Source organism: Strix uralensis, chromosome 29, assembly GCF_047716275.1.
Source record: "Strix uralensis isolate ZFMK-TIS-50842 chromosome 29, bStrUra1, whole genome shotgun sequence".
Classification (NCBI taxonomy): domain Eukaryota; kingdom Metazoa; phylum Chordata; class Aves; order Strigiformes; family Strigidae; genus Strix; species Strix uralensis.
Window position 1 is genome coordinate 2,559,373 of NC_134000.1, and position 9,029 is coordinate 2,568,401.

Below are 9,029 nucleotides of genomic sequence, written 5' to 3' on the forward strand. Positions count from 1 at the left end.
ACCCCCTGGCCACAGCAGCTCTGGTGCTAACAAGAGAGGAGGAAAAGGCACTGCTAGGGACAGTGCAGAGGGTGGGATGATCCTGCCTGGGGTTTAGATTAGTGTACGGAGCCAGGGAGCCCTCCCTAGGAATGCTGTAGAGCTATATGGGAATTCGAAGGTATGGTTGGATGATAAAGATGCCATGATGCAACAGGTAGGTAGAGCCACCCCAGCAGGCATGGTCCATTAGGCTGGTACGGCTGCCCTCTCTGAGCTGGCTGGCCAACCCAGCAGACAACTAGCCAGGCAGTTGCCAACACCAGCAAAAGGAAGTGGTGGGACTGTGCTGTCGGGGGAGAGGAGGAAAGCCGGACCTCTCCCATGGCAACAGTGAGCCACTGGCTCAGCCTCTGCATCCGTGCCTCTGAGGCAGTGCCGGCTTTAGGATTTCCTGCTTGGCAGCGGATAGGTGCTGCCATGGCTGCCCAGCCCCGGCCATGCTGACAAGGCTGTTTGCAGGAGCAGAGAACTGAAATGGGTTAAAAATAATCCACCAAAAAAAAAGAAGAAAGCTGCTTAGTTATTGTAGTATTGGTGCATGCGTGGGGATTGCCTTTTACCCAAATCGGCTCCCGTGTCCCGGGCTGCAGGGACGGCAATGGGAATGAGCACTCAAACCGAGGCCAGAAACCCAGAGATTAGATCACCTGCCCAAGACCAGTCCTGAAATACTTTGACCTAGATGAGGCACATACAAATAGTGCCTTTTTCAGAAACTGGGGTTTGAAAATTTGCTCTGGTGTGTTTTTAATGAATAATCAGAACTGCTTTTCCATACGAAATGGTCTCTCTGTAGCTGCCCCAAAGACTGGGAAGTGAGGAATGTCTCTGCTCACAAGTACTTCAAAACTCAGTGGTTTGTTTCTAGGCATCGGTCACGTGTTTTGGCAGTCCATAGGAATGCGCACTTCTGTATATCACAAGCAGCTACCCTGTCCTGAGCCGAATAACTTGTGTTTAACTATAAAGCTGTCTTTAAGAAAGACACTGAGTTCTGATCTGAAGAAACCAAGAGATAAAGAATTTATCTTTCCCTTTGTTCTCACTCTCCTCATTATGAATGTGGGCTTGGATTCTCTATATGAATTTGGCTGCATCCACCTTCTAGCCACTGGTTCTTTTTATGTTTTCCTTTATACTTTGATGCATTCTTGATATTTTCTTCTTGGGGAGATGCTATCTACACTGTAGTCTAGTCAACTCAAAATATTGCCTTCTGGATAAGTTAACAAATTGATCTCTTTAAACCTCTCAACAAAGAGGTTTTTGCCAATCCTTATATTGTTTTCCCGGTTTTCCTCTGAACCCTGTCCAGTTCTTCAACATCTCTTTTAAAATATGGTAGCCTGAACTGCCCCTGGCAATCTAGGGTCCACCTAACCAAAAATACACATATCTATATATATACACAAATTTCTTCTTTACAGCTATGCTTTCAGGATCACCCTAAGATTTCATCATGTCATGACGCCTCAAGTTCCCCATGAACTGTTCATCCTTTTACCTTTTCCAGAGCTGCTGTTACCCAGGGGATGTTCCATCCCTCGGTGGGAATGGCCCGTGCCTGCACCGCTGTGCATGGCGCTGCCCGCAAACCCCCTTTCTGGGAATGGGCCCGTGCTCCTGACATCAGGCACTCTCAGATCAGATAGCATAACGCCTGCTCTTCCCTAGTTTGCTAATCTCGATGTCACCTGTGATTTTTGTAGGCAGTAATTTTATATTTAACTTTCTGGTCACTGATTAAAACACTGAATAAGGCAGATGTAAATACTGCTTCTTAGAAAGTCTTACCGCAGCACCGTCTTTGTTTGCTGGGCATTTTCCACCAATTTTGATCTGAGATCTGAAAGGAAACAGTTCTTAATCTAGTTAATGGGTGCATTATTAATATAAACCATGCTATTCTGGATTGATTAAAATATCATTGGTATTAATTTACCAGGCTTCTGTAATGCTGATAATATGCATTTTATTCCTATCCCAGGGGCACAGACTCCTTGCATTAGCTTCTAAGCTGGAGAGAAAATAATTCTTCTCTTATATGCAGCTACGTGGGTTTCATCTGTTCAGGATACGTTGAATGTGAGAGCGTATCCCAGCGGGCCGAAGGTGGCTCCTGCCATGCAGCCGTCACAGCGGTGCCCGGCCTGACCCACTCAGCTGTCACCTGCCCGGGCTCAGCCCCGGTGTGTGTCTGCAGGTCCAGCTCGGTGCTGGGTGCCGTTCGACAGCTCGCTGAGCCGACGTTTGCTTCTCTCCGGCTGCACCCCAAGGGGTAGGCCCCAGTACCCTCGGCTCCTCTGTCCCATGGGACCAGCACGTTGCTGAGAAGAGAGCTGGGAAGGCTTTCAGCTCCGTCCTGAGATCCACGGCATTGTCTGTGTCATGGGGAGAGCTCCAGATGCTGCTGCATCATTTTCTCAACTGCATATCCTCTCCTGGGGATATTTATCAGATCGTTACTAGTTGTTTATCTATTTCAGTACCTTTGAGGCTGAGCTCCTGAGCAGGGGACACAATCTGAGAGAGGTTATCGTCGCTCCAGCCCAAGTCTTGCAGTACATGTTGTAGTTTTTTTCTGCGTTGACCTTTGATGAACCTTCCACCCACTCTCTTACCAGAGGGTCACAGCTACTCCTTGCTGCTTTTGGGAAGGCTGGGGGACCCCCTTTGCTACTTACTTCATGGTGAGAAGATGGCCCTTGTCAGACAGCACTTACAGTTTGACTTCAAGACAGCCAGACGGAATGCCTCCTGCACACATAATTTATTAATATTTCATTTTATTGTGGGGGCAGGAGAGTTGCACTTCCAGAAATGCTAACGTGGTACATTACAATCTGTGCTACAGTTATCTACTAGCTGATGTTATCCTTAACAGGCTATTTTATTAAACGAGGTTAATTCAACTGCACGACCAGAGCAGAGAGCTCCAAAGCAAATAGTTCCAGCAGATTTTTGCAGGCGGAGCCCCCGCCATTCATGCTGCACCGGCGTATTATGTTACGGGCACTACATCATGAGAACATGATCTATAAATCTCAGGATTCTCGCTTCCAAATTAGAGATGTGTAGATCAAATTTAGCTCTGAATTAAAGTTTTATTTAAAGTAACCAAATTCATCTACATCAAATAAATACTTCCACATGGTTTTGAAGTCCTAGAGGAAAAAAAAAGACTTTTGTAGCAAGTAATTTGTTGCCTGTTTTTTTGCAGTCCAAATTGTTTCATGTTGTTCTAATTCATCTGAGTCTGAAAAGGATCATGACTGGAAGCTAATAATAAACAAAATGCAAAATGACTGTCCAGACCTTATTGTCTGTAATGAGAAGAAAATTGGATATACTTATAAAACTTTGATTATTTTACTAATCTCAGCTGTTGATAATAGCATAATTGAGTATAATCAAATTGCTTTGTAAAAAGAGCATTCACTTGAAGGGCAACACATTGCACTTAACTGTAGTATTGAAGAATGTAAGGGGAAAACAGCCTTTAATTTTGCATTAAAACCAGGATCTGAAGAAAAACAGTGGTAGAGAACTATAGTGTTGCCAACTCTCATGACACTTGGTATTTTCATTAAAGCTTCTGATTACACAGGTTTCTCAGCTTTCGTTTTAAAAATAGTGCTTTCTTTTCTTCTGGCTAAGAGGTTGCAGAAAACCTGAGCTTCTGTACAAAATATTTAAAGATTCCTAAGCTAGAAGTAAATAAAAGGCAGCCACCTTTTTATTATTACTTTAAATGTCATGATTTTAAATCTAATTCTGGCTGCTCAGTGGCTGGCTTTTTTTTTTTTTTTTTTCTGAACTCTGCAGGCTGGCAGCGCTCCTGCCTAAAGACAGCCTGTTTAAGTCAAGAACCACCCTTTTGTGTTCTGCGTTTGAGTAACATCTGGGTCATCTTACAGTCTCAGCATCTTCCACTGATACAAGTCATAATAACGACTAATATCAGTAATAACAATGACTACAATGCAGGGTGTTTTTAAAGCAAAACAAACTACTTTATCAAAAGCATGAACACTAAAAGTGTTCAAGGTGAAGAGCTCCATCAAAAAAGTCTCACTGAGCTGAAAACAAGGTTTCCATGGGAAAGACTTGCATGGATAAGATATTTCAAAAAATACCTTTTTTAAAAAATGAGAAAAGATTCTTTTCTCATTTTCTTTACCTTTTATTTTTTAGCACATAAGCTTCATTTTTAGGTGGGGCTAAAATAGCATGATTTTGGCCAGTGAAAGATTTAGTTTCCCCCAAAGACTGAATACTATTTTCTTTTAGCTAGGAAGATTGTTAATGACTTGCTTTATCAAGGAAAAGGCTGTTTGGCTAATAGAAAGTGTCAAAAGGGTTTTTAATAACTGTTTCAATAAACATAGATGCAAACTGAAGATGAAATCTGTAAAATCTTTGCAATTTTTTTTTACTGTTTCAAAATTAAAACAGCTTCAACACTTTAAAAAATGTCACCAAAATGGATTTTCATATTTTGGTCAGTTGTAAGAACATGCGAGCAAAGAAATGCCATAAAAATATGGGGTAGATTCAGTGGATTTTCCTACTAAGAATGTTTTTATTTTATTTAAATTTCCACTGTCAGTTTCATCCAGACTTGTCTGAAGATTGTTTGTCTCATGTTTTTATGACTAGCCCTTCTAGTAGGAGGAAAAAATAAGTTGGAGGTTTTTTTTTTTTTCCCAATTTACTTTGTGAATATGATAGTACATTGTGTATATTCCCTTTCATTGTTTCCCCAGTATGGGCAACTTCCCCTGTTTGTGTGGGTCTTTCATACTTTAAAGAAGAATTGAGAAAATGCCCAAGCTGACCCACAAACCCTTGCAGGTATAAGCCTCTTTTGGGTTCAAATCGTTTTTTCAAACTGGCTGGTGCCAAAGGTTTTGAATGCCCTTCTCGTGGAGCTGCATTGCTTTCCATGTTGGCTCCCCAATGTCGCCGAACTGGAGACTACCCACCTGGGCCAGAAACCCAACTCTGTCCCCACCACGGAGCCAGGCCCCACGGGAAGATCCCGATATACCTGTCGCTTTCATTAACCACGACTTTTTCACGTGGAGGCATCACCAGTGGGCCGCCTGTGAGGATGCTCCATCCCAGCCTCTCACTCCTCCCGCTTCCCGGCTGGGGATGCGGGCTGGCATTATCAAACCGGCGGGGCCTTCCTGTGGCATATTGGGCTGGTGTAACGGTCAGTGTGAGGTTCATGTTTGGACTAGATGATCTTCAAGGCCTTTTCCAACCGAGATGATTCTGTGATTCTGTGATACCGCTGCCCTCCGGCCGCGGGCGAGGCCCGGGCTGCGCCCCCGCGTGTTGGCGGAGCCGGGCGCTCCCACGGGTGGCGAGATACCCCCCTCTGCCGGGCGTCCCTGGGCTAGCACCCGGCAGCGGGACCCGACGGGGGGGGGGGGGACACGGCCAGCTGCTGGCAGGCTCATGGACCTTGCAGGCACCCGGTGCCCCAAAACCTCTCAGCAACCTGGGGGTGCCCCCGGAGCCACGCAGGGTCGGGCACCCTCAGCACCCTCCTGGTGACAGGGAGGGACGGTGTCGGGGGGCTCAGCAGCGCTGAAATGTGGGCAACAAAAACCAGCCTGATTTGGGGTTCGAGCTACGAAAAGCATGTGTAATCGTCGTGTAACTTCATTTGCGCCATGTCCTTTGCTCCGAAGCCCTTATTGCGGCCTTTCAGTACTTCAAGGGGGGCTTAGAGAGATGGGGAGAGATTTTTTACCAGGACCTGAAGAGATAGGGCAAGGAGTAACTGTTTTAAACTAAAAGAGGGTAGATTTACGTTAGATATAAGGAAGAAATGTCCCATACATGGGTTGGGGCAATCCCAAGCACAAACACAGGCTGGGTGGTGAGTGGATTGAGAGCAGCCCTGTGGAGAAGGACTTGGGGGTATTGGTGGATGGAAAACTGACTGTGAGCCAGCAATGTGCACTCGCAGCCCAGAAAGCCAACCGTGTGCTGGGCTGCATCCAGAGCAGTGTGGGCAGCAGGGCGAGGGAGGGGATTCTCCCCCTCTACTCCGCTCTCACGAGACCCCCCTGCAGTGCTGTGTCCAGGTCTGGGAGCACCAACATCAGAAGGACACGGACCTGCTTGAGCGGGTCCAGAGGAGGCCACAAAGATGATCGAGGGGCTGGAGCACCTCCCCTGTGAGGACAGGCTGAGAGAGTTGGGGGTGTTCAGCTGGAGAAGAGAAGGCTCCGGGGAGACCTTATAGTGGCCTTCCAGTACTTAAAGGGGCTACAGGAAAGATTGGGAGGGACTCTTGATCAGGGAGTGTAGGGATAGGACGAGGGGTAACGGTTTTAAACTGAAAGAGAGTAGATTTAGATTAGATACAAGGACGAAATTCTTTCCTGTGAGGGTGGTGAGACACTGGCACAGGTTGCCCAGAGACGTTGTGGCTGCCCCCTCCCTGGAAGGGTCCCTCTCTCATGATCAACACATACTGATTTAAAACAATTTATGCAGGAAACATCTCTGGCAGTTTCTAAGCACTTCCTTTTTGGTTATTTCCTTTGCATCTAGCTGGTTTTCAGGGACATTTTAGAACATATTTTCTCCTTTCCAATTTCTTACTTGACATACTTATTCCTGAGACAAATTTTTATTATTTATTTCATTACTAAATTTTTAATTATTTGATAAAACTAGAAAATTTGCTAATTTCTCATAAAATGCAAAAATTTCTTTTGAGAGTAAAAATCTTTATGCACCCTTGCAGTTGTCAGAAATGTGTGGCTGCTGCTGCTTTTAACTTTGGAAAATTAAGAATTAGAACAAAGGATGTCAGAGAATTAGCTATTCATTTATGCAGGACCTAGATTAAAAACAATTTCGTTTTGGGCTGCTACAGAAATTTCATTGCCAGTTCCCTCTGGCCCACTCAGTTGCTGTCACTACCAATAGACAAAGCATAAAGGAGGAAATGAAATGTTAAAAGACGAGTCCACTTACTTTATGCTCCATTAGGGACACATTAAATGTTTGCCAAATAATTAAAAAAAAAAGATATTTTAAACAAAACTGGGCTTTCATCAGGCTTCCTGAAGACTATGGAGGCAGAACAGCAGCTTTAGAGTGGTATCTTGCAAGGCTTTCCCTGGAGCTCCTCCTTCACCTGAAGCACAGCAAATAAAGTGTAGTACTCCTCCCACAAAGGACGGGGTTGTTTCTCTTTCCTTTGGTGAATCAGAAGGTGCAAATTGATTTGTGAACAAAGTTGTGTCTCTAAATATGGGGTTTTCCATATTTTTCCTACCAGAGTTCATTTCCAAGGAAGATATCGCCCTGAAGATGGAAACCAAGCCAGAGCTAGAGGGAATTGTCAGGAAGGTATTTTGGGACTGGGAGAGCCTGTTCCAGAAAGAGAACAATGTGGGGTGAAGGAGAGGGGAAAGAAAAGCACTGACGGGAGACCGTGGGGTGTGGAACTCAAAGTATCACTTTTAGTAATAATGCTGAACCCTGCAAAGCCCCTTTGCACCCAGGACTTCTGATCCCTCAACCAACAGCAAAGCCTTCCGGATGGCAACTGCCCATGTGGGCAGCTGGCTCGTGTTAATGTAGCATTAACTTTTTCTATATAACTGCAGCAAATCAAAATCACTTCTCTTTTTAAGTTCATAGAATCATAGAATACCAGGTTGGAATAGACCTCAAAGATCATCTGGTCCAACCTTTCTTGGCAAAAGCACAGTCTAGACAATATGGCCCAGCACCCTGTCCAGCTGAAACTTAAAGGTGTCCAATGTAGGGGAATTCAACACTTCCCTGGTGATACAAGGAAATGATCACCTACTTTGCAACTTATTTACTTATAGCAACTTATAATGATTTCTGAATATGGCTTAATAATCCTGCTTGCCCTGACTGTTCTGGGGAAGCTTACCAAGGGCTACTGTGTCCATCAAGACAAAGCAGTTTTCTGTGGAAACTTACCAAGAATTACTGTGTTCGGCAAAAATAAGAGACATGTCCTTGGAAAGCAGATGGGTTCTAACAAGTTGAGTTTTTGTAGCCATATATGGACGGTAGAAACTAATATGCTAGTGCTTTTAGATAAGATAGAGGTGGTAAACCAGCAGGAAACACTCTTGTTGTTCAAGAAATTGGCTAAGAGAATCTGCGCATGCTCCGAGGAAAAGTACAAGGTGAAGAAGACTGCGAGCCTTCCTCCAACAGACCCCCGAAGACACCCCCCAGGAGGCAATGCGCAGGTGCAAAGAGAACATAAACTGCTGACACCAGCCTTTCGAACTAACCCAGCCTTACTCATGCATATGGATATTTGTATTCTGTAATCCAATGAATATGTATATCCACACTCTATAAGTTTCTGGTAAAATGTGCTGTTGGGGTGCAAGCTTTGTGGAGAAATCCCCTTGCACCCCGGTGCTGGAGTAAACATACCTGCTGTATAACTCTCTCTGAGTTGTAGAGTCTGTTTCCGTGCATCAGTGGGAAGATTATTCCAGTGGTTGATTGTTCTCATTGTGAAAAATTTTCCTTTTCTGTCCAATCTGAATCTCCCCGGGAGTAACTTATACCCATTACTCCTCATCTTTTCCATGTGACTCCTTGTAAAAAGGGAGTCTCCATCTTCTCTTGTAGCTACCATTTAAACACTGGAACATGGTGATAAGGTCTCCCCTAAGCCTTCTCTTCTCAAGGCTGAACAAACACAGTTCTTTCAGGCTTTCCTCACGTGCCAGGCTGCCCAGTCCCCTGACCATCTTTGTGGTCCTTCTCTGGACCCTCTCCAGCCTGGCCACATCTTTTTTTCACAATGGGGACCAGAATTGAACACAGTATTCCAGGTGTGGCCTGACAAGCGCTGAGCAGAGTGGGATAATGACTTTATCTCTGCTGGTGATGCCCTTGTTGATGCAACCCAGCACCCCGTTGGCTTTCTTTGCTGCAGCAGCTCACTGTTCACTCAT